The following is a 26,276-nucleotide window of genomic DNA, read 5'->3' as shown; positions in this document are numbered from 1 at the left end:
AGGTAATATTCAGAGATGATAGTCATTGCCTGACTGTAGTTCTGCTCTGCTTGGAATCACAGAATATCCCAAATTGGAAGGGAACCATAAGGATCACTGAGTTCAACTCTCCTGCTTCGCAATGATAAAGTTAATAATGTTGATATATGAAGTTGGGCACCAATTTCTCTTCGATCTTTTGAAAATATCCCATAATTAAATAGTTTTCAAACTCGGCGTATGCTAAAATAAAGTTAGAGCTTTTCATAACCTTATATCATTTATTGGAGACGTGGTCAGACACGGACAGCCATGCAGACTCAGTGTTATATATTCTGCAGTGATTGGTTAAGCAAAAACTTGCCAACGTCCAACTTTTGCCAGATTCATCATACATGGTTAAGGTCGGACATATTTTCATTTTGTTGTTAACTGGATTGAAATTATCCAAATCACAGTGCTGGTAGTTTTGCATAGGCATTTTTTAGCTAAGCTTCTAGAAGGTTGCCAAGTGACTTAGACAAAGCAGAAATTTGCACTTTGCTCTGCTCTCACGTCTGCAGTCTCTGAGTACAACAGTCACAAGAATCTCCCCATAAAGCAACTGAACCTTGTGAAATTAATGTGGATTGGCATCAGAGCAGCAGTCATCCTGGAATGGCTAGAGCAAGCTTGTGGCTTATGTGCCAAATTTGAAATTCATTGCATACAATGGCATGTGATGGCATCTTTTTGTCAACTAATGGACTTTAAGCTCTTCTTCTTGACTTTATAAATTGAAGATATGTCTGTAAGTCTACAGCTTCAGGAAGATGGCTCCATCAGTAGTGGGATGTATGAGACATAAACAGAATAATAATAATTCCTATATAGCTCGATGGAAAAGTGACTAGTCAACAAATGTTTACAAAGTGCTCAGACAACTTAAGTAGCTAAATATTAACTATTAAGGTGATCAGGTTTGTCTCTTCCAGCTTACAAATCTACAATATATGCCTTTTAAAATCCTTGAGTGTGAACGCTTTCAAATAAACAAAGATGGTCTGGGAATTCCTTATAGTGCTCCCAACAATGTCATATAGGCAGAGTCTTTTATATTCTGTGCAACTTTGCAGGCAGAAATCTCATCAAGGTACCAAATTAAACTGTCATGCTGCTCTGTGACTCTTGAACTACTGGCACACCCCAGCTGTAGTTCATGTTATTAATAAAAACAAGTTGTTTGGAAGAGTTTCCAGGTCATATTGTAAAGGCATCTAATTGGTAACAGTGAATGACAGATTTCCTTTAAAGTTTGGGAAATAACTGTTTGAGCCAAAAATGATGCAAAACCGAGATAGCCAAGCCAAAGATCTCATTTTGGAACAGTTGCACCTCTCTAAGACCCTTCTCAAAAGCCAAACTAAACTATTTGCAGAGAGTTTTAAGCATTCAAATGCTTCATTTTCCAGGCAGGAATGAGTTGCAGGAGAATGAATAAATAATGCAGGTCACAGAGGATCATTATCATTAATCTATAATAACTAGCTAACCAAACATAATGTAAAGGTTAAATTTCTAGAGGTATTGAGGTAATATCGATAGGGTCACGTGGCCAAATTAAGACCATCAAACTTCTATCCTAAATTCCCTCTTTAACCTTTGGAGGAAAATAGGCAATATTACAGCATGACTCATCTTGTCTTAAAGGAGGCATCTGTAATAGCTGAGACCAATCGTTCCTTTAATAATACCTTTTAGCACTGAGTACATACAGAGCCCAAAGTGCCCAGCTTAGATGGAGACATCTAATCTTAAATGAGAGGAATCCCAACTTTTTCATGTGAAAGAATAAAATAGGTGTAAGGCTGCATTGCACACGCATCAAGTGGATAAGTTTGATAACCAAACTGTCATATATCTCCACTAATGGTCACTGTTTCACATGCAGGGGTAACCAAAAAAGCTCATTAAATGCTATTTTTTTTTGCTTCTGTTTATGATTCAGTTAATTTTATTAATGCGGTAGCAATTTTCTGTACTAAAGTGTAACATACAGTGCTTTGAAATCTGTCTCTCAAGCAGTCTCTAGGGGCAGGGCATATGCTTGGGATGTGAATGACATCTCCCAGGTGAGCACCAAGGAGGATATCTACATCCCATGAGTGCATCACTTCTTGTTTGAGGACAGAAACGTATTTAAGTAAGACCTCAAAGTAGTTGTATCACTGCAACAGGATGAATTCCACCTGAAATGCCTCATCTCATTTTTCGTAAAATGATTCAGAGGTGCACAGGTTCTATGGATCTCTCATCAGCCCATATCAATACACAGACAAAACAGCTACTCCGAGCAGCTGGATTAAGCTTTTCCAAAAGATAACTGATCTGGTTTTATAGAACCAAGATGATGATGAGTCTGCCACCTCTCCTGGTTAGGTGCTACAATGCTTAATTAACATCACTGCTACAAAATTGCACATTCCTTCAAGATTGAATTTGTTTAACTTTGCCTTCCAATTAACAAACTTTGTTGCTCCCTTAGACTGCAGTATCAAAAAGGCCTCCTTGTTTCAGAGGATTGTCCAGACATTGGTGTTTACATGCAGAACAATCCCAATTCCCTCAGCTGCTCCCCATAAGGCCTGTGCTCCAGACCCCTCACCAGTTTCGTTGCCCTTCTCTGAACACGCTCCAGGGCCTCAATGTCTTTCTTGTAGTGAGGGACCCTATTGAGCACAGCACTCGAGGAGTGGCCTCACGAGAGCTGAGTACAGAGGAACAAACACGTCCTGCTCCAACAGTGCTGGCTGCACTATTGCTGATACAAGCCAGGATGCCAGCGGCATTCTTGGCCACCTGGGCATCCTGCTGGCTCGTGTTCAGCCACGCGTCAACCAACATCTTCAGATCCTTCTTCCCCACACAACCTTCCAGCCACTCTGCCCCAAGCCTGTAGAGTTGCCTGGGGTTTTTGCGACCAAAGTGCAAGACCTAACACTTGTTCCTCTTGTTAAAACATAGACAGTTGGCCTCAGCCCATCGATCCAGCCCATCCAGATCGCTCTATAGGGTCTTCCTACCCCGAGGCAGATCAACACTTCCTCCCAGTGTGGTGCCATCTGCAAACTTACTGAGGGGGCACACAATCTCTCCACCCAGACTGGCAATAAAGATATTAAACAGGACATGCCCCAGTACTGACCCCTGGGGAGCACCACTAGTGACTCGCCACCAGCTGATTTTAAGTCCATTCCCTACTACAAGGAGCAGATGCCCATTCTTGTGTTTTTGCCACTCACCTGAGCAAAGGGAAAAAAGCAAAAAGAAAAAAAGGAAAAAAAGACAAAAAGAAAAAAAAAGAGGGAAAAAAGTAAAAAAAAAAAAAGGAAAAAGGAAAGAAAGAAGAAAAAAGGAAAAAAAAGGAAAAAGAAAAAAAGGAAAAAGAAAAAAAGAAAGGAAAAAAAGAAAACAGAAAAGAAAAAAAGGAAAACAACAAAGAAAAAAGAGAAAAGGAAGAAGAAAAAAGAAAAAGGAAAAGGGAAAAAAAAACCCTGAAGAATTATTCATCAGCTCAAGTGAGATTGTATCTGTAAAATCTGCACAGTAGCAATTCCCAGGAAGAGCTGGCAGCAACACAAACCTGACTGGGGCCCTCCAGCTCTAATCAGCTCCTCGATGCTGTGCCTTGCAGGAGCAAAGCAGCGACTGCAGTGATGGATGATTCCCCAACTGCTGCTACGGGCACTGTGAGAAGGGCTTCACAAAGGCAGAAAACAGGGACTGGGGAGGGGAGGGATGAAAAAGGAGAGAGAAGATAAATATATGAATGAGGAAGTCAGGTAGGGGACTGATAACCAAGTGGGGTTTGCAGGTTGTAACTGGCAAAGGAATGCTTCCATGTGAGGACATGAATAGACATCTGTACATAAAAGAGGAAGGAGGAGAAGAGGAAAGAGGGAGTGAGAAAAGAAATAGGCTGGCAGTGGAAATGGATGAAATTAATCAGTAAATACCTGGACAGCACAAAAGGTGACGTTTGTGAAAAAAATACCGTTGCAGAAAGGTCAAGGGTAAATTATGAGAGTGATGAATATGAATTCAGGATATTTAGATTTGGTAAGAATAGTTTCATTCTCATCAGACAAATGAGAAATTAAGAGCTGGCAGAGGTATTTAGGAAGAAGATATAGGGTCTGTCTTTGCCAGTGTCTCTGCCAATATGCAGCCTAGGGCAAGCTATTTTAATATTGTCTCAGTTCTATTTTGCATAAATGATAACTGTGTCACTTTATAGACATTATTTATGTCCACACAGTATCATTTTTGAAGGTCCCTTACAGTTATGGGATAATTAGGCCTACCGCCTCCTGTATGGGAAGGTTGTGGAACTGTTGGAGCGGGTCCAGAGGAGGGTCATGAAGATTCTCAGAGGGCTGGAGAGCCTCTCCTACAAAGACAGGCTAAAGGAGCTGGAAATGTTTAGCTAGAGAAGGGAAGGCTGTGGGGAGACCTCATTATGGCCTTTCAGTACCTGAGGGGAGCTTACAAGCAGGAGGGCTTTTTACACAATCTGATAGTGATAGGACAAGGGGGAGTGGCTTTAAACTAAAAGAGGGGAGATTTAGGTTAGATGTTAGGAAGCTATTCTTTACACAGAGGGAGGTGAGGTCCTGACACAGGTAGATCAGATACCCCATCCCTGGAGGAATTCAAGGCCAGGTTGGACGGGGCCCTGGCAGCCAGAGCTGGTGGAGGGCAACCAGCCCATGGCAGGGGGTGGGAACTGGATGATGCTTAAATGCCCCTCCAACCTAAGCCAATCTCTGATATGATTCCATGTTTCTATGCTATGATTCTGAGTCTTCTAGCAGATTTTCTTTCTGAGAACAGCTGCGTACCACACCAAAGAACTAACAGGTGAATACAAGTCATCTAACACAAATCAAATATACTTTTGGCATCACGTCCCACTGCTAATTTCCCCGCTTTGACTTCCAGGTTGCTAATACACGGTGTATGGTTGAGCTCATTGCACACCATATTGCACAATGGAAAGACACTGAGCAAGATCCCAATTACACTGGGATGTCATCTCTAATAGGGCAGGAATCAAATGGCCTCCCTTTGACTTGCCACTCTCTGCACACTGAAGTACCTGCCTTTGTGTACACACACATTGGGCACCACTTGCCTTAATGATGTAGACAGGGAAAATGTATGCTGCTCTCAGATAATGTGCATTAAAGGGGTTTTATCTGCTGCAAATAAAAAGACGTTTTAATATCTTCTTGGTGTTTTATAAAAGTTCTTCCATAAAGAACATGCGCATGATTTACTGGCATTAAATAAAGGAAATATCTGAAGAATCATCTACCTATCCTTCCATCCATCTATCATTAGATGTAATTTAATACTTAATGACATTTGTGATCATCATGCCATGCTTGTAATTGAAAATGAATAATTGAAATTCCAATTACCACAGGGGTCAGCGTAAGGGGAATTTGTATAGTAACTTGCTAGGCAATAGCCTAAATTTGCAGTCATGTTAGGACTGCAAACAATGTGTCTCATTCTTAAATTATTTATTGGGAAATGTCGTCTTAATTTCTCTTAGCTATTTCTATGAACAGTCGGGCATTGTCCTGAAAGACAGAAAATCTAAGTTTCATCATGCTCGTTCAGCAGCTAGCTGGAGAGCTCATCATCAGCACTTTTGGGGGACTCTGAATTGACATCTACCCTTATCAGAGCACCTGAAGATGACACCAGTGAACCAGTTGCATTTGAATACCATCTACACATTTTTCAGCATGGATGAAAACACAAGAAAGCCAGAAAGACCACGAATAGGAATAGAATTAGCCCTAAATAATCAATTCTGGGCTTCAAACAACATCCAGTGGCAAATCATCAACATAACAAAGGGGACTCATTTTCAGCCCATTAGCTGCTTGCAGTACAAGGAACTTTTCTGGCTTTCTCAGAAATTTGATCCCCTAATGACTGCAGAAGGGGCATCAGGACAGAAAATAATTACAGTCTGTCAGACAGTCTGGCATGCAACCCTCCACATGGTCCAGCAGACGGTGTCAAAGATTTGACCTCAAGGGGGTTTGAAGCACATTGTCAGAAAATACTCATCTAAATGGTCTACAGAGCATCCTACAGCTGATCAATGTCTTAAGTGAGCAATACTTAGCAGCTGGAATGTTTTTGATTAGTACATCTAACCCCTGATTGATTGGTATTCTGAATAATTAATTGTCTTGTTCGTGGGGGAACAAAATAAAACTTTAATAAGTGACAAGGATCTCAGTGTCTCTGTTGCGGGCTACGAAGATGTTAGCTCTGCATTTCACTGGTCAACTTAAAACTTGCATATGAATCTACATGCTTGTCCATTCAGAGCTGCAAAGTGGCATTTATTTCCTAACATGAGGTTTAAACCCAGGAATATGGATCAGTGGCCATTTCCCTTAAACTTGCTACACCTCCAGGAATTTTAGGGTTACTTTCACTTTTAATCTAGCTGATTTTTTAAGAAAAGTATGAAGGCTTTAAGCATTAATCTTCAATCACAGTTTTTAGAAAGAGCTATGAATACAATACGTAATCATATTAGTTTGTGTTTGTTTGTTTTGAGTAGGGTGCTGATCATCCCACATTAGATATCTGAGCTGGTGCCCTTGGCTTCTTGGAGGTGTTTTTCAGCCTTAATGATTCTATCACAACTGATTTGATCTGCCTTAAGATGCTTCTCTTTAAATGCCCGCGTTTGTGCAGTGACTTCTCCACTGTATGTTAGCCTTTATGCATCCAAATTAATTATTTGGTTCCCCCATTCAAGAAACAAAGTACTGATTCTGATAACCCAGATAGAATGAGACTTGGTACCTATGTTAACCACAGAATCACAGAATCACAGAATGGCCAGGGTTGGAGGGGACATCAAGGATCATGAATCTCCAAACCCTCTGCCACATGCAGGGCCACCAACCTCCACATTTAATACTAGACCAGGCTTCCCAGGGCCCCATCCAACCTGTCCTTGAACACCTCCAGGGATGGGGCATCCACAACCCCTCTGGGCAGCTGTTCCAGCACCTCACCACTCTCATAGTAAAGAACTTAACCACCTCCAGCAGTAGGATGTTGGTATGCAGTCATTTGTTAATAAAATCTGAGAGACTGATTGATTGGATCTGCAGCCACTGAAATTTGTGCACAGCCTGGCATGAAAAGCAAACAAGCTGAACATCTCCCTTTTACAGAGATATCAGCCAAAGCGCAGGCTGCAGAGGAGAAGAAAACTGGGACAGTCTTCACTCATTCCATATTGCCCTTTTAAGCCAGTCTGGTATTTTTTTTTTTTTGTCGGAATGCCCCAGTTAAGTGCAGGAATCCTTCCTGTCTAGAACTGGGAACACTGCACTCAAGATCTAAATTCACCCCTTCAGCAGATAAACAAACATTTCCTAAATACTCCTAAATAGCCATAACACCAGGCATAAATAGGGTGGCTGTAAGAAAGAAGGGGACAGACTCGTGAGCAGAATCTGTTGTGATTTGACATGGGGAAATGGCTCCAAACTAAAAGAAGGGAGATTTAGATATAGGTACATTGTTTTTACAGTAAGAGTAATGTGGCACTGGAACAGGTAGGTGTCCTCATCATTCCAGGGGAGTTGGACCAGATGACCTTGAAAGGATCCCTTCACCCCGAACGATTCTATGATTCTGTACTGTAAAATCTTTTTGTGTATACATGCTAATGTTTTTAAATGATCTACATGATGTTTGAGCCTGTGTATTTTTCGGTCAGCACTACTAGATAGCCAGGCAGCTCACAATGTTGTTATTAACATCAGATTTATAAGGACCATCATCATTGACTTTCAGTGGGTGAAGTGTCCTTGGAGAGGCTTTTTAAACAAACTTGATTTCAGCTTATGGACCAGAGACCATCATTATATCTCTCACCAGCCAAAGAATGCATGTTTACACAAGAAGAGGCCACAGGTCAGAGGCAGAGAGCAGAAGCACAGACAGTGCAAATCAATATTTTTAGATAGCTTACTGTTAAATAAACTGTAAGACCAGGTCCAGCTGGTTTGTATCAGCTTCACCACACTTGGTATCAATGGAAGAAGAACTGTTTACTCCTATCAGAGTTACAAGACTCAGCACAGTTATCTCAATAAACTTCTAGCTGGAAAACCTCGCATCTTCTCAGGGTAATTAGTTAGTCATTGAGTATATGGAAGAGGTATAGAGTAGAATCACAGAATTATTCAGATTGGGTAAGACCTCTAAAATCACCAAGCCCAACCCCAGTCCATCCTCACCATGCTCACTGACCATGTCCCTCAGGACCACATCTCCATGGTTCTGGAACACCTCCAGGATGGTGAACTCAATGTCTCACCGCTCTTTCAGAGAATAAGTATTCAGCTTCCTTGCTTACAAAGTAATTTAGATATCAGAGTAAAATCAATTATTTACATTCCTAGATTATTTGAGTAATCAGGGTATGATGAGTGTCAGACAGGTCACAGTGTTGGAAGGATCTGTGTTGTGATCAAGCAAAGCAGTTTTCCATCTCCTGACTCTCAGCCTAGAGTCTTGCCCTGTGGATGAAGGGTCCTATCCCTTCTATGCATAGCAAAAGCCAAAAGGCAGAAAGCCTGAGAGCAAAAAAAAATGAAAAATCCATCCCATTAGTCAACAAATTTAGGCAAACTCTTCCTAAATGTCTGGAAGGTTGGCTGTAATGGCACGGCAGGGTGGAAGAACTGCATGAGTAATACTGCAGAGGGCAAAAAGAGTTTTAAGTCCAGCTATAGGAAACGTCATGTAGAATAAAATTCCTGCCAGGCTTGGCAGCAGTAATGTCAGGGTTGTTCACCTGTTTCCTTGTGAGTCATGTCCAACTTTTGGACATGCATTTCCATGTGTATCCAGCACAGCCTGAGGTGGGAACTAATGAGAGGTCTGTTTCTGACATGTGTTGATATACACAGCACAGTTGCCTAGCACAGATGCTGCTTTGCACATATTTCTGCACACTGGATTTGTAAGTCAACAGGGGCCCTGGCTCAGCAACACTCGTTTGGGAACTCCTCACTCCAGGCTTTGAATTCTGCCAATACTCTGCACAGCTTCTATGAATACATTAAATACCTGTAGAGCATCTACTTTCTGGGAGGATTACCAGCTTCGCCTGATAACATAGGCAAAGAATTACAAAAAAATTCAATTTTTTTAACCAGTGAAGCTTGCACGGTGGCTTTTTTTCTTTCTGCCTTCCTATCTTTCATAGAATTGTGTAAGTTTTAACCTTTTCATTACTTTTTCCTGACTGAAAGTAGCAGAATTGATTTTGTTTACTGATAAAGACACAGGGACTCAAAGAAATGATGAAGTTACCTGAAGGTTAAATATTATAAATAGTCCTACTCACTTTTTCTTTGAAAGCCAAAACTTTTAAGCATCTTTAAAAATCATAAAAAACTCTTTAAAAATCATAATAGTAAATGTTAATTCGAAAATTCTATTACATATCCCTCCACTGAGAATGTGACTAAATCATCTAGCCAAGATATGTGTCCGATGGCCACATTTTTAAACATTATTATTAGGAGAAAATATTTATGGTATGATAGCATACAAAATTCCAGGAGGGAATTATTATTGTTGCTACTTCCAGCAGCAAGGGATCTCCAGATCCATAAGGCATCTCTATATCTGTGTATAATAAGATATAGTCTTACACCACTTAGTTAAATTTGATAATCAGCATTTATTTCACAGTGGACACTTTATTGATTTCTGCTTTCTTATTTTCCTAGCACTGGCACTGCAGGCCAGAGAATTGTGGGTGCCCCATCCCTGGAGGTGCCCAAAGCCAGGTTGGATGGAGTCCTGGTGGGGGGCAACCAACCCATGGAGGGGCTTGGAGCTGAGTGATCTTTCAAGTCCCTTCCAACCCGAGTTGATCTCTGATTCTGTGCTTCTATGATTCTTCATTGTTTTCATTATCTTTCCATTTCCCTGTTTCCCCTATGTATTTTCAGTGTAGCATTCCTGTACAGAGGACCTGATTCAAGCAGTGACTTCAACTAGTATAAGTTCATACTTAAGGGTATACTTTGGCTCAAGTTTAAAATAAAGTGAGAATTAGCTTCACTGAAAAAATTAAAAGGAATACTAAGCACTTGAAGCTAGCTCATATACATTAATTCATTTATACTATTAAAGGAGCTTTGAAGACTTTGGCTCCATTAAACATCTTGATTCACAAAGTGAACAACAAAAAAAAATATACTAAGAAAGGAGCAACTGTATGTAGGCTGACCTAAACGATCTTTCTTGTTGTTTTTCTTTTCACTAAAAAAGCAGCTGTGTAATTGGAAGAAAAAAAAAAAAAGAAGTGGGATCAACGGAAACATTTAGCTTGGACCAACATATCAAGTTTTCCTTTGTGGAAGTAGTTTTCCTTCATTCTTTTACATTTTTTATTTCTTTAGGCCAATAGGTTTAAGCTAACAGTTTCTACCAAGCTATTGAAATCTTTCATGTCAATGTTTTTCTTATTTTTAATTTTGCTTTTCTGGGATGGAGAACTAATAATATATATATGCACATCACATCACATTATACGGTAAACAAACCACTGAAATATTTTACCCAGATCCATCTATATGACCATTTTTCCATTATATCTGGACATATAATCAACAGCAGCAGGACATTAAATCTTAGACAGACTGAGTACAAATTTGTCCTATGTACCTTTTGGCAAGAGAATATCTTCTGTAAGAGAATAGCCTTAAATTTCCACTGCAACAATGGTTTTCAACCTTTACTCTGTTGCAATCTCCCATGAATTTCACATTGCAGCAAAGACCTCTGCTTTTTATCTAAAAGTCCACTAAAAATGTAGAGGTACTATTTCTTTGTTATCTTTTGTGTTTATGCACAGAATTAACAGAATTCCAGTTGATTCTGGAAAGGCAGCAGAGGATGGCACTAAAAAGGGAATGTCACTTAAATTCTGCCCACATTCTTGCTGTAGGAACTGAAAATCTTTAGTTCATCTAAACCTGAGATTCATTTGGCCCTCCTCAAACTGAGTATCTATAGCCTTTCAGGAGCTCCTTGTTCTTCCAAAACATTAATGATGGTACATTCCACTTTCATGTAATGATGGAGTAAACTGAACTTCCTCAAAAGAAACAGATATAGGTTCAAAACACACCTCTGCAAGCAGAGGTGAGAAAGAGTATCTGACAACACAGGAGTTAACCTCCTCCTTGTTGAGTGACCTTATAACGAGTTTAAAGGCTGTGTAGAAGGGGATGTTCTCTTTCCTTTGCACCTTTGCAAGATAGAATTAAGGCTACCCAACTACCCAAAGGAATGGGATGGTGACTTTGTAGCCAGGTTTCTAAAAATTAATCCACAGCTTTGATTCCTTATCCAAGGGATGGAGCTGGCAATCGCAGCACAAATGAAGGAGAGAGATCTTATGCTGACGGGAAAAGAAATCTTATAACTCAAGTCTTCTCCAGAACCTATCCAAACATGTTACCCTGGTCTCTTTCTCTAATCCCCAGAATGAAGTAGACATTGCCAGCCACATGTCTTTATTTTAGACATCTCTTTTAAAATGAAAAGATTGCAACCAAGATTGTTTCTCTCCACTGCTAAAAAAGCAGCCTGTGGTGATTGCCTCAGCTGTGAATATTTACAGTTGATAAGATGCACCTAATCCAGACTGCTTCTTTCCATATATGTTGTCATCTTTTTTTCCAAACAAAACTTGCATTTCTTTAAGAAATCTTCATACTATCTCAAACAAAACCTCTATAAAATCCAGGATGAAGAGAAAAAGGCAAATTAAAACCTCCTGTTTTTCAGGCATTCATGTCCCAGAATAGACCCAGAAATCTAACCACCGCTATTTGGGCAGCCAGAGGGAGAAACAGACTATAAACAAAACTAAAACAGATTTTATTGATTTTTCCCCATGCAGGCTAAGCTACATGCAAAATCAAAATCAAACACAGAAGATCAATAACTAACAGCAAGTCAAGTGCATTTTCAAATGACTTCTCTCTCCACGGTTTAAGGCATTTTTGCAATAAATCAGGTTAAGAAAGATACCTACAAATTATGGTTTGAAGTGGATTATGTCCCTTTCAAGGGTTCATTTCAATATATTTTCACAACGATGTACTACTCCAAAGCTGTTTGCCAGGTGTACTTCTCTATGGTCTGTGTATCATAATGGTAAGATTCAAAATGTTTTCTTTCACAGCAAAAAGAGCTACCATCAGTTGCTGCTCTGTGCTAAGCCTTTTGACCCTGAGATATACATACACACTTCCAGCTTACTGAACTATGGCACTCCACCACGTCAGTGTTCTGACTCCAATAGCTAACTCACAAATAGGATTTTTAACCTTAGAATCACAGAATTATAGAATCATTATGGTTGGAAAAGGCCACAAAGATCATCTGCTCCAACCCCAACCCATCCTCACCATGCCTACTAACCATATCCCTCACGTTTCCATGTTTCTTGAATATCTCGAACAGGGATGGTACCTCCACCACCTCCTTGGGCAGCCTGTGCCACTGCATTACAACTCTTTCTGAGAATAAATTTTTCCTTATATCCAATAACCTTGCAAATTCTGCTCAAAACTTGGCATAAGCCAAGGATAAACATAAAGCTACTATGAGTTACTGCACATGTGCAAGGGGCATTCTGGGGCACAACTCCTCTCTCATGAATTGAAGACTGTTTGCTGGAGAACAGTTGACTACAAATAACTTAGATTCCAACAAAGACACAGCCTACAGAAACTGTCTGGATGGAAAACTTCTGCAGTATTTTATTACACTCCCTGAGATAGTTTCTAGACCCCACTAGATTGCTTATGTATCTTGCATTTAAAATTCCCTGGAATTTCTCATACAAATAAGTATTATAAAAGGAAGGACAATTCAATTTACATTTGATGGGGTACAAAAGTCACTGTAATTGAATGATAATTTGCCGTGAAGCACGGATGTGAGTCCTCATGTTTGCCTCTTGACCTGAAAGGATACAGCTAGTGAAAATGTCTAGCAGATAATTACTGCTGGGCTAACCCTGAGGCTTGGCTATTATTCACAGGTCAATCTCTCTAAGATAATTCCCAGGATAATATTACTGAGGAACATGCTCCCTCTGCATAATGCAACACCTGCCTCTCTCTGGTGAAATCCCAGGAATGGGAAGATGAGCTTTGGCTTTTCTTTGCTATCTGTATTAGGCTTTCTTGTAGGGCAGAGAATGAGAGCTGCAGAAGGGGAAAATAATGGAAGTATCACCTTGTAATAGGGAATTTGGGAAGACTTGATTTTCATTATTTATCAGGGCTGTAGCTTCTTGCAGTCTGTAAAGACGGGGGTACATATAAATGTCATTTAATTTGTCAATTTAATTGCTGATGGCCAGAAGGAAAAATATACCTGTTGAATAAGATCAGAAGTTTTCTTCCAGGACCCAGATATAGAAGTCAACTCTGTGCTCTGTTTCAGGTAGTGCTGAGATGGTCTGTGGGCTTCTATAGCAGTGCATGTGCACAGGAAAGGCCAGGTCATAGCCATGCATTGCAGTGAGCTCAGCCTCCTTTATTCCCCTCTGGGTCCTAGAAACTTATGGCCAGAAAAGATCTCCAAAGGTCATCTATTCCATCCCCTTGCCCCAAGGCAGGCTTATCTATGGGGAGGTCATGTCTGACAGATGTTTGTTTAACTTGCTCTCATAGTGATGGAAACTCGTCAAGCATTGTAGATTATCTGTGTATGGTGCTCAGTGTCCTTAGTGTTAGAAACCTTTCCTTCCCCGTGTTATAAATCTATCCTTTCTGTTGGAAGACAAGAAGCAGCATAAGCTGATCAACAGTGGAAAAACATATAATTAGGGGGGGAAAAAACAACACCCAAGGGAGAAAATGAGGGGAAAAAAGCCAAGCAGTCTAAAACCAGTCCATGGGTTGGTCTGCAACAGCTCAGAATTTTGCAACTCTGGAAGCAGTACTGAAGGGAAGAGTCTAGAGAGCCCAGTGCCAGCCGTGAGACTAATAATTAATAGCAATTACACATCTGGTCAAAGGCCACTGGTGTAGTAAGGCTACATGATTAGTCTGGCAGCAACATAGGGGGAGGATGGGAAAAGGTATATAAAGGCCTTAATTAATGCTACTTCTAATGCTATTAATAATGTATGATTAACTATTTAAATATTAATTTCTTTTATTACTTTCTCTTATTTTGCCATATTACTGTTTAGATAAAGAGAAAGATCATCTCCACAATAGCTCATATATGAAAGTTACCGGTAAATTTTCAGCCCTGCATGGCAAGACACACAGGTCTTCATGTTGTAATTCAAATTATTATAAATCTCTTTAAGTTCAGTTTTGTTAATTATGTCTTTCAGCTCATTAGATAGATAAAAGAACTGGAAGTATCATGTGTACTTACTAATCTAATTAGTAGCTTCTATGTGTTGTTTCTTGTTTTGTGCAATCTTTTTTTTTTTTTTTTCCTTTTAGAAAATACAGACAAATAAACTGTTTTTTTTTTTTGTTTTGTTTTGTTTTTTTCTATACAACAACATTGTGTGGAACAACTCCAAAAGATACTGGCTTAAATTGGAAACAGCTGGGTGAGGGGAAATCAGCTATCAGCCTCGAGTTACTACTACTGTAACTGGAAACAACTTTACAAGTACACTTGGATAATTCATATTATTTTGCCAACACTTTGAAGTTACACTTTCCCCCTTCATTTCTTAAGTCAGCGAGAAATGGTTATTAAAGGCATCTCTTAAAAAAATGAAACTGTCAAGATGTGGCTTTGAAATCTCTGAAAAGACGCCTGTAACATATAATGTGCTATAAGTACGTCTATTAAATCATGGCTCTTGTGGTTCTAACACAGAAATACCAGAAAAGAATTCTTTTCACATAGGATCAGTAGCAAGACAATAATGGAAAACATTTGGGCCGAAGGTAGAAGTTGGCTAAAGCAAGCTCCTTTCCATCTGCTTGTTATCAGTAGTTATAGGAGCCAGGCAGGTGACCCATAAATTTTTTTTAAATGACAGACTTTTGTTTTTGACTGTGTCACAATGAAGGGTCTTGTTTTAACTTTACAGAGATATTGTCCAGGACTTCAACATTAAATAGCAGCTGTTAGTAAAGAAGAGAGCAGTTCTGGGAAAAATGAGAATGATTTCCCTGTGTTGGAAAAAAGAAAAATGCTAAAAAGTAGTCTTCAGAATTTACTAAACATTGTTGTGTTGGAAAATTTGTAGACCGAAATCAACATGAGCAGTGACCAACTAACTTCCCCTATCTCACATAAAAGAAATGAAGAGGGAAGTAAAAGCATGAGGAAAGACAGCAAAAAACTTATCTAGGTGTGCAAAGAAATCCATAAAGAGGAGACACTGGGGCACACTTTATTCAGCATTGAACCAAGGATTCAAAGGTGAAGCTCCACAAGCTCACACCAGAAAAAAGGTACAGATTCTTAACAGTGAATGCACTTAACCACTTAAGCACACTTGTGATAGGCACGGGGGTGGGGGGGGGAAGGATCTCTATCTCTGAATGTACTCAGAGCCTCTCTGGAAGATAAGAGTTGTCTGCACAGGAGTTTCTAGGCTCCATCCGGGAATGAATGAAATTCCATCACCCTCATTAAAGAGGAGGTCAAGGTGGAAGAGCTAATGGTTTCTCTGACCTCAACAATCTTTGAAATTATGAAACTGTTAGATTAGGTTGCTGATCTAATTGTCTGGGTCTCTTGGAATTGTATTTTTTTTTTTTTTTACACAGTCTTTTTTCACTTAATATATTGCTTGTGACTTACTATAGTTGGGATAGATGCAGTGATTAATCTTAGGTTATTTCTCAATACATAACTTCTCTAAAAATGATGCTTACTTTTGTAGAACGTAGGTGCAGGTTGGTATTCAGTAGCTACAATATGACAAAAACCTGCGAGTTCCCTTAAAGGCATTCTTTATGCTGGATCCTCCCTCAAATGTTTTGTCAACCAAGAACATTATTGAATTGATAAATCAATTAAATAATTTTAATTAACAGCAGTAATGGCAAAATAACATGTAATTGTAAGTGAATTAAAAACATGAGCTCTATGCTTAATTTTACTTGCCTTTTAAAGCTAAATTCCTTTTCCGCCAGCCATCCAACGAATTTCTTGGTGCTCATTTTGTAACCAGGGGTTCTGCAGATGCAGGAAAAGAAGAGTGCTCTTGCAGAGATATGCCATGTTTCCTAACCAAGCAAAGGCAATGATGTGAAATTCTTTAATGATCAGGCTCTGGGATTGATCTTTCAAGACAGCACCAAAGGGAAAAAAAAAAATAATCTAAAGCAACTTTTAAGAAATCTCAGATGGACTTCAGATGAGATTATATGCACAGATGATCTACCTAACCTTTAGGGCAAATCTGGTTACATGTAAGTTTTTCCACTGAAATGAGAAATGAAATCAATCTATGAAGTTAAGACTTAGATCTTAAGTCAAGGCTGTGCAATTACAGGGTTTTATTCTGTCCCATCAAACAGCTCTTAAAGTCAAACAACAAAATCACCTCAATTTTCATGAATGTCCAGGCCAGTTCACCTTTGAGGGAAATTATACAAAAACTGATGTCTCCTGTGGTTTTAAGAACAAATGAGAAGAAACTCCACCTTTGAGCTGACCTTGAGATTTAGGGGAATTTAAGGGTTTGAATAACTGTTAACTATTGGCAAAGGAATTTAACTCATTCTTGTGCAGAGCCTCATCCTTTGTGAACTGAAGGCACAGGAAGATTCAGGAGTTGAAACATCACAGATTCGTTTAGCCCCATGTATGAGAACTTGCCACATTTTGACAAAGGAATGAAATTTAGAAAAGTTCAGGCAGAGTGCAAGAGACAAGAGACTAATATCTTTACATGCTGGCATTTATCGCATCAGTAGGGAGTGGCATCTTTGAAACTTGCCTCTATACTTGGGGGGAGAATTAATTTGTCAGTATAGAATGAAGGTGTGATCTGAATGGTGAAATCAATGCAGACTGATTGGTTGTGTGATATTATGGAGCAGCACCTGATTTGTCAGTATTCTCTTCTTGTGCTTGCGTGTTACACATTAAATACACATGAAAAACAGAGAAGTAGAGAAGGCCAACAAAACTACTCTTCACTGAAAATGAAAGTGAACAATAGAAACAAGCAAAGCACTGGTGCATATGTGTCTTCAAGTCAGCCATCAGACTGAACACCCACAGAATTCATAATATTTCATCAGGGATCACTTTCTGTTGCTAATGCTGCTGTAAATGGTTCCATATCTTCATAAAGGAAAGGCTATGGGCAGCCAAAGGAGCAAGAGTTGGCAGCAAAGAGCAGTGATTAGAGTCAGTGGCTGGGAGAAAAGGTCAACCATCTGAGCTGCTGGGCTTAACACAGGTTTAACCAATGAGATCCTGTTACACAGAAGGTGAAAGTCAGTGATCCAGTGCTTTACTTTGGCATAATCTGTGTGTTTATTAATTAAATAGCAGCCGCAGAATGTGGGGAGAAATGTAGCTGCTCTTTGCTTTGGCCCTCACAATCAGGCACTCACAGAACTTGGGGTACATTTTGGTGTCAGTCTTGTTATTCTTGCACCGTTCCTTCCAATTGTTTGTTCACTGCCTTCCTTCCTGCCCTTCTTTTCTGTGTCGTCCCTCCTGACCCTTATTTTTCCCCTCCTTTCTCAAATGTATTTTTTCATTTTTTTGGTTGTATAGCTTCAGCTCTCTGGTCACCCTCCCTTGGTTTCTTGTGGGCAACAGTTCTGGGTATCTGGTGCTTTTCACTTCACTCCCTGCCTGTCAGCAATATTAACATATGAAGCTTGATGAAAGAAAAACAAACCTGCTGATAGGCCATGCCAGCCAGAGCCTTGATGCAATTAAATACTAATTCAGATTCACATTTGTGACAGTTTGCAAGCAATCCAATCCCAAGTCCACTTTGTCCTGAAGATACACTTAAGGTAGTTCTCAAAAACAATGGAAAAGGTATGTAGTTCTATGTATTTCCACAATGAAAGACATTTTGCCTTGCTAAAAACAACTTAGTCTCACTGGGGTTCTTTTTTCCCCCTTTTTTTTTCTTCGTAAAACAGTTAGAAAGCAGTGGTTTTAAATTGTTATGCAAAGGATGTGGAGTTGAAGCTCTCTTGTGAGATGACAGTGCTGTGTATTCCCATCACTGCTTTCCCAAATCACACATAACCATTGTTTTAGGCTTTTACAATCCAAAACCAGATATGTTTCATAGAATTATTGAATCCTTTGAGTTGGAAGGGACCTCTAAAGACCATCTGATCCAACTCCCCTGCAATGAACAGGGACACCTACAGTTCCATCACAGTCCCTTCTAGCCTGACCTTGGATATCTCCAAGGATGGGGCATCCACCACCACCTCTCTGATCAATCTCACCAGAGCTTCACTACTCTTAGCATATAAAGCCTTTTCTTATATCCTTAGTCTTCCCTGTTCTAGTTTGAAACCAATTCCCTTTCACCCATATACTGAGTACAACTACAGTTACTTGCACGGCTATACTGATACAACACCTAATGTTCAATTAAAAATGTGTAGAAGTGTCATAACTCTGTGCCTCATTCCTTTTATGACAGAAGGCAGCCTGTTCCAATGCCTGATTGTCATTTCAAAGAAGAAATTTTTCATAGTATGCAACCTGAACCTCCCCTGGTTCAACTTCAGGCCACTACCTCTCACCCTATCTCTAGATACGTGGGAGTAGAGGCCAGCCCCCCTACCTTGCTATAACTTCCTTTCAGGAAGCTTATTTGTGTTCTGTGATTGTGTGTATTTGTGTGTGCTTTTAAAGACCTTCTAAAGATTTTCTGAAGACTTCATGCTCATTATCTCCATTTCAGGAAGAATCACAGAATCACACAGAATCACAGAATCACAGGGTTGGAAGGGACCTCTGGAGATCATCAAGTCCATCCCCCCCCTACAGCAGGTCGCACAGATAGGCATCCTAACAGGTCTCTTATATCTCCAGAGAAGGAGACTCCACCACCTCTCAGAGCAACACGTTCCAGTGTTTTGTCACTCTCACAGTAAGGTAGTTCTTCCTCGTGTTAGCACAGAATTTCCAGTTTCTGCTCATTTGGCCTTGTTCTCTTGCTGCATGTCACCAAAAAGAGTCCATCCCCACTGACTTCATTTCCACAAAAGAACTGATGTAAAAACCCACTGGCAAAATATCTGGCTCCGCTGTGATACGCAACATTACGTTGCAATAAAAACATGCAGACATTATGTGTGCCAACCCCATCCTTCAGTCTGGCTCCCTGTACATCAATATCACAACAAACACAGTGCACCATATATCACCACACAGTTCCTGAAGAAAGACACCGGTTCAATATCAGTGTTCAATCTCCTGAGCTAAAGAACAAAACAATGCATTCAGGGAGGTACTATTTCATAAATATGGTTTATTAACCTGGCAGGCTGTAATGTTTGAATGTAAAATGAATCCCTCCATCTCACATGAGTATTGACAGAAAATGCCATCACAAATGGCAGCACTACACAGGATGGTAAGAAAATTGTTTTTTTGTGCACCATAATTATTCTGCTGGAGAAGATGTTCAGCAAACCTCTCAGCTGCTGATGGACGAACTCACACTTTCACCTAATTTTATAGCAGCCTGCTTGATTTAGTTCAGCTGATTCTTTATGAACTCCTAATTTAGTTGTGTACAGATGATTTTAAATACCAACTACAGCCAGGTACATAATAATGGGAGATTAATTGGGTATGATGCAGTATAAGAAATCCAGATAATTAAATCATAAACACAGTATACTTGTCTACAAGTATCAACAAATGTAAAATAAAACTGCTTAGTATTTCACAATACAGTGAAATGAAAATGAATGACAAAGTAGGAAAGATTGCTACAGACATTTATACATATTCTAAGCATGTTTTGAAAAGTAATATACGTATTACTGAAACATTTCTACCAAATCCTTCAAGACTGCTAACAGAACTGTAGCTATTTAAGAGATAGAGAACATCAAATGAACCAAAAGGACATCCAGGAGGTAAATACCTGGTTATTTTCAGTTTGAATCACATGAAGGTTTTGGAGTTTGCAGAATCTTGCATATATTCTGACTACTTATTAGTAATTAGGTATATATGATTTATAAAACATCCTCACAATATACTCAAGGATGTTTTTGCATATCCTTCTCAAAGTTTTTATCATGCATTTGCTCCTTGCATCTATTAATATATATTTCACAATTTATTTATCTGCACTGACAGAGAAATTCAAGGATTGAAAGAGAACATTTTCACAATATTCTTCTTATCCCAGGTAACAACCTGGGATTTGTTTGTGTCCTTCCAGACAGATGCCAATTTAAAAAAGGGGAGAAAAAAAAAAAAAGAACAATAGCAAGGGACTGATTGACAGTGCTATCAAGCAAGAGTTCCTTCAACTACTTTATGAAAAGAACACTGGATTTCATTAATTTTTGTTTTCAAAAGCTATCTATATTAGAAAGAGTTCATTCGGAGGTATTAACTATTTTTGTCCTGCGGATCATGTATCCAAATTCAGAGCTCACCTTCTCATGGCAGGAGGCCTTTTTCCCCCTTGCCCTGTCTGCAGTAGGCAGATAAGAGGCAAGTGGAAAGGTCTTGCATCCTTATTATATGCAAAGAATAAAGGCATTTATACATGGCTTAGTATGATTTGAAGGACCAACTTAAAATACATAATTGCTTTATCTGCTGATACAATGAGGGTTGTGCTATCTTGGCAACACAGGTGGGAAAAAAGAGTGCTCAGAAAACTGCCTAAAAATTTTCTAATTTGCGTGCTCCACAGTAAACTTCTCAGCATGGAAATTTTTAACTATTTCTAATGGCAGGACACTTCAAATCATTCCTATCAGCTGCAGGCCACCAAAGTGCAATGAAAGTTAACATAGACAAAGACTGTGGCTCAGACAACACTTGGCCATAAACAACCTTTCCTCCAAGTATGTGGATATTTTACTCAAATTTATTTGATGGGGAGTTGTGCAGCAGGCATGGATTTGAGTGTACAGAATAAATCTTTTCAAGGAGAATCAAGGAAACAATAGAGGTATTTGGAGCCACCAGAAATGTCACAGAGCTAGATGCAGAGAGGACAACACAGTGCACAGTTTTCTTCAGAGAAGTGGCCAAGAGAAAATCAAAATACCTGGATCCAAATTCAGTAAAGCCTGAGGACAAAGACAATATAAGAATTCTACTGCTGTGAAGATTAAAGAGCCTGCAACCACTCTTGTGGATCTACTCACAGTTGCAGTTGAGGACAGGATTGAAATGGTGGAATTTCCTTCTCAAACTCAATGATGATTTTCTACATACAATCTGTCTTCCTGGGGTACAGAAATAAGGAAACTAGCAGAAAAATTTGTTTTCCCAATCCATGCTGTAAGTAGGAAAATCAAAGAAGGATACAGGAATCAAACTGAAAAGAGATGAGAAAGGTGGGAGTAGATGGTAGAAGAATCCCATCGAGTAAATCTCATTGGGCATCTGCATGGCTTACTTTTGCCTGGTAATTTCCCTCCAGGTTGAAACAAATCACAGTATCCTTTGGATAGGAAATTTCTAAGAGGAGAGAAGCCACTTTGGCAATAACTTGACTCCTCAAGCACTTCAGATTTGGTTATGGTGTATGTCATGTTGCTGTTATGAATTAGCCAAGTCAAGGATCCAGAGGATTAACCTTCTCCTTAGCAGGGATATTGTGAAGTGGCTGATAACAGTTCACTATACCATTCATGTATGCCAACTGCAATGGCATTAAGTATGAAGGGATCTTACAAGGATAGAAATGCCTCCAGCCAGGAATCTCATCCCACTTTGCCTGAGGATATCTAGTCCAGATAGGCAGTCTAAATCCCCACTATGGAAGTGTTGACACAAAGGAAGGAAACTTCAGCTAACATTTAGCTGAATCTTCAATGTGTCAGCAAATTCAGCCAGTCTCCCCTTACACTGTTTCCAAGAGCTGACAGAGAACATGGACTTGTCTTTCCCCCTAAAAAGACAGATGAAGATATCTGTAGCTACAGAGCCTTCAGATGTTGACAAACATAGGCTTTCTAGTTTTTTTTCTTAATGTTTTCTTCTTTGTTGGTCTCCTTTCCTCATTTTTTTCCTCTGATCCTCCTGTTTATAGTACAGAGAACCACTAGATAATTCAGGTTTGACAGGAACTGAGGGAGATCTGTAGTTAAACCTCCTATCGGGTCCAGTTAGATTAAAGACTTGTCCAATTATTAGGATGGAGATTTCACAACTTCACCAGGCTTACACAACTACAGTGGACCACCTGTTCTAAGATCTGATTGCCTCCATGTTGAAAATGCTAAAAAAGAAATGATAGTATTTTTTAAATGTATTATATAAATTCCCCCATTATACAATTTGTATTCTCAAAGATTGGCTTCAAGCTTCAAGTTACCAAAGTTGCCACAGTGGCAGTCTTGTTAATTGGGTTATAAATATTCAATTTTTAAATGTATTTTTGCTTTGCAACAGTGCTCTATGTTTCAGTCCATATGATGTAGCAATGCAGCAGGTTTATATCTTAGGAAAAGAATTACTGTGCACATCAGCAAATATGTTTTTCCTTGTTCCACCTGTAAAAACAACATCAGCTTTACCCACTAGTTTTGTGGTACTCTGTCTTTTACAAATCCTTCTGATAAATTATCATGGATCAATGTCGGCCATGCACTACAGAAATGATACATGTCTAATGAAAGAGGTAGTGTACTTTAATATTTTCAGCTAAAGGACAGGGTTCTGGAAATCAATTTATATAGTATAGGCTGCAAGGGTCTGAGTATATCACCTCTTCACATCCTAAGTTTATTTTCTGAAAAGACGTATCATGAAGGAACAACAGCAAAAAAGATAATAAAACAATGTAAGTCCTAAAGGGGACAGAGAAGGTTGTTTTATTTATCTCATCAGCCTTTACAAATATCAGTCAGCCTCATTTCTATCCTATTATAAACTGGCAAGATAGAATATTATAATCTACCAAAGACTTCTTTGCAAATCCAGAATAGATGTAAGCTTACTAGATCTCACCTCTCCACACTAGGTCCCTCAATGTCCCTTAATTCAGGTTCTGAGCAAGATCTGTAACTGAAATGTGATTGAAGAGAGACTAAACCAAGCAGGATACAATGTGAGAACAGAGGGCATGGTCAGATGCTCATCTCTGATCAGTGTCTCCGTTTCTTTCTCGTAACAATAGTAGTGAACCCTTATGAGGCAACAAATGGCTTTATTTTGCAGACCATTAATCTGGCATCCTGGGGACATCAAATTGCTGTCTCTCAGGGAAGAGGATGGTAACAGCTGATAGAAGAAGAAACTAACAATTCTGTGGTAATACCAATAAAAATGTGCTAATTACTGATCATCTGGACACTCCTTGACACCAGAAACTATGTCCCTTCAATGATGGTTGAACTTGCCTGGGGAAAATACTCCTACCTAGATATGTGCTGTCTTCTCACCGAAATTCAGTTGTGCCAAAGGCTCCAACAAGCTTGAGAAATATCTTTAATAAAAGTGATAAATGACTGCTCCTGTTTCATGTCTCCATCAACTCCCTACTTGCAGTAAGCAAAACAGAGTTCAATACTATAGAAGATCTTTAAACCTCGAGGTCTTTGAGGACATGGCACCAGCAAAACAACGGCCTTGATTCAGTAGATGCCCTACAGGAGTTCTCTGTGTGTTTATTATGGAACCTCAACATGCCCAGTGTGCAACCAGAGATTATTTTTCTTCCAAAGGCCAAGCTTGCATGGAATTCTGCTAATTAAATGCACTATAGAAATGTCAGCCTTTACCCTCTCACATATATACATTGCATCCTTTGTCCTTCACATAATGCTGTTAAAGTGTTCTGCAGACATCATTTGATAGAATAATAAGATATTATTATTGAATCTTTATGTCTCCTATTGTTCCAGGAGCCTTGACCTTGCTTCCCCAGTACAGAGGTCTGTCTACCAGGCTAATCATATTGATATCTGAGTACCTCAGAGGAGATCCTTATGTGGCAACATTTCTGCAGGAACTCAAAACTGGCCAGACACACTGATAAAATCCATTTATAACCCTTGTGCATTTCTGCAAGGTTATAATCCAATTCCTATTTCAAATGTAAATCTCCATCCTGGCAGCATAGAGACGTGTGGTTCTGGTAACAGACTCTCCCAGTTCTCAGAGTATCCTATATAGGTATTGGTGGATGTGATTTGCTGTCAAGACAGTAACCACTGGGAGCCAGGATGAATAGATCTCCATCCACTGCACAGTCATGTAGTACTGATTAATGTCTTTGAAATACGGAACTGCTATGGGAGCAACTCTTCATTTATGTCCTTCACTTTTTGTTTGATAATACAATGTATTAACACTGTATGTTTTACCACGGACAAGCAGATATTAGCACATCTTCTTACGAACATGTTGTTTTTCCTTGACTGCATGTGTTGTATAGATGTATCTATAAATATCCATGCGCACAGCAGGGTATGTATGATACATCTGGCAGGGAATGGTTACCCCCAGCACAATACCGAGTTTTAATTTAATCTTGGCTTGTTTTCATAGCTGTCAAAAAGTCGAGGTTAGGTTGATGGTTTTTTAAAGGGAAAAATTGCAACTTGTGCCAGTTGTGTTTTATCCCTCCTCTTTAGCAAGTCATGATACTTCTGAGAGCTTTTTCCTCCAGGAGTGAGACAAAACAAACTCTGATACAAAAGCTGGAGATATAGAGTTACAACATGGTATCATCAATGCCCTTTGAATATCTGTATGACTGACAAAATAGCCAACTGCTCCATTTTACCATTCACAGCCTCTTCATTACATTCAGTTTTTGAAGCAAAAACAGAGTGCTTCCCTGTTGCCTCACCACACTTTTAGTTTGTCCTGAAAAATGTTTTTTTTTTTTTTTCTCTCCAACACTGTTGAGATGCCTAGGCTATGGTTTCTTTTTACTGAAATATCTCCAGGAATCCCCAAAAGAAAAAAGAAAAGAGGCTTTATATGGCAATGTTATTGCTATATCAACCTCTACCAAATCAGTCCGATAGAGTCAGAAATATAAACACTCCTTAAAACACATTTATTTTAATAAAGACATTTCAAGAACAACGTGCCTGTCACTGTTAAAAATGTGCATTTTAAAGAACTTGCCCAAAGCTGCACAAATCCAGACTCATCTTGTTACTATATAAACATCATAATATGAAATATGTAACTGCAGCCTGGGCTGAGGGAAGAATACAAGCATACACTTACTGTTTAAAACCAATGGAAAATCAGTACATACATAAAGTATAAAGCTAGACATTGAAGCTATGTCTGAATAAAGACATTCTTCTGTGTTGGATTTCAAAATCAGAAATAAGACTCATAGCCCCATCCTTACAAGTCAGGACATTACATCTCCTATTAATTTATTTCTGTACTTTGAAATGTGGAGTTCCTAACTTGAAGCTGTAGAAATACATTTTCCACGTTTTGTTTGTTTATTTATGTTGAGTCTGGTTAAAACCTCGGTTCATCCTGTAATAATAGCCAAATTTCTATTGATTTTATTTTCCAAAATACTTTGGGATGCACACTCACAGAATTAGAGACAGTATTCTGTGGCTGACAAGTTCTATTTATTATTTGTTAAATACAAATGATATTACAGTTCTAAAAGGCATCTCATGCAACATCATTAGATGAGTCAAAATGAGTAGATCCATAAGGTATTGTAAAATCAGTGGTAGTTACACTCATTCAGAATTAGTGTTGGTGGAAGTCAAGATAAATTTATCAATTTGGAAGTCAATATGAAGTCTGTAATTGTTGTGAGAAAAGCATTATCTTTGTACTGAGAGTGTTGAAAAGAAAAAAGGCAGATTTTGTTGGGTGTTAGGAGAGTTGGGAATGCTGGTGAGAGAACAGAGGAGCAACAGCCAAGAGTAAGTTATGGTAAGGAGTATATGAGCTGCCATGAAATTATATGCTGGTTATTTCTTACACTTCAAATGAACTTCTAGAACAGTACATTGACATGTCAACATTATTTATTCAAGCTTCAGGAA

The 26,276-nt window shown here is 39.1% G+C and overlaps 1 protein-coding gene across 7 annotated transcripts in view; it reads right to left on the bottom strand.

Annotated features, from left to right (window-relative positions):
- Positions 1-26,276, bottom strand: part of TENM4 (teneurin transmembrane protein 4) — a 594,920-nt gene that overhangs the window by 476,399 nt on the left and 92,245 nt on the right. The gene's annotated exons all lie outside the window — the stretch shown is intronic.

This window comes from Meleagris gallopavo, chromosome 1, assembly GCF_905368555.1.
Source record: "Meleagris gallopavo chromosome 1, MGAL_WU_HG_1.1, whole genome shotgun sequence".
NCBI classification, from domain to species: domain Eukaryota; kingdom Metazoa; phylum Chordata; class Aves; order Galliformes; family Phasianidae; genus Meleagris; species Meleagris gallopavo.
Note: the sequence above shows the minus strand (reverse complement) of the source record. Positions and strands in the feature narration are given on the sequence as shown.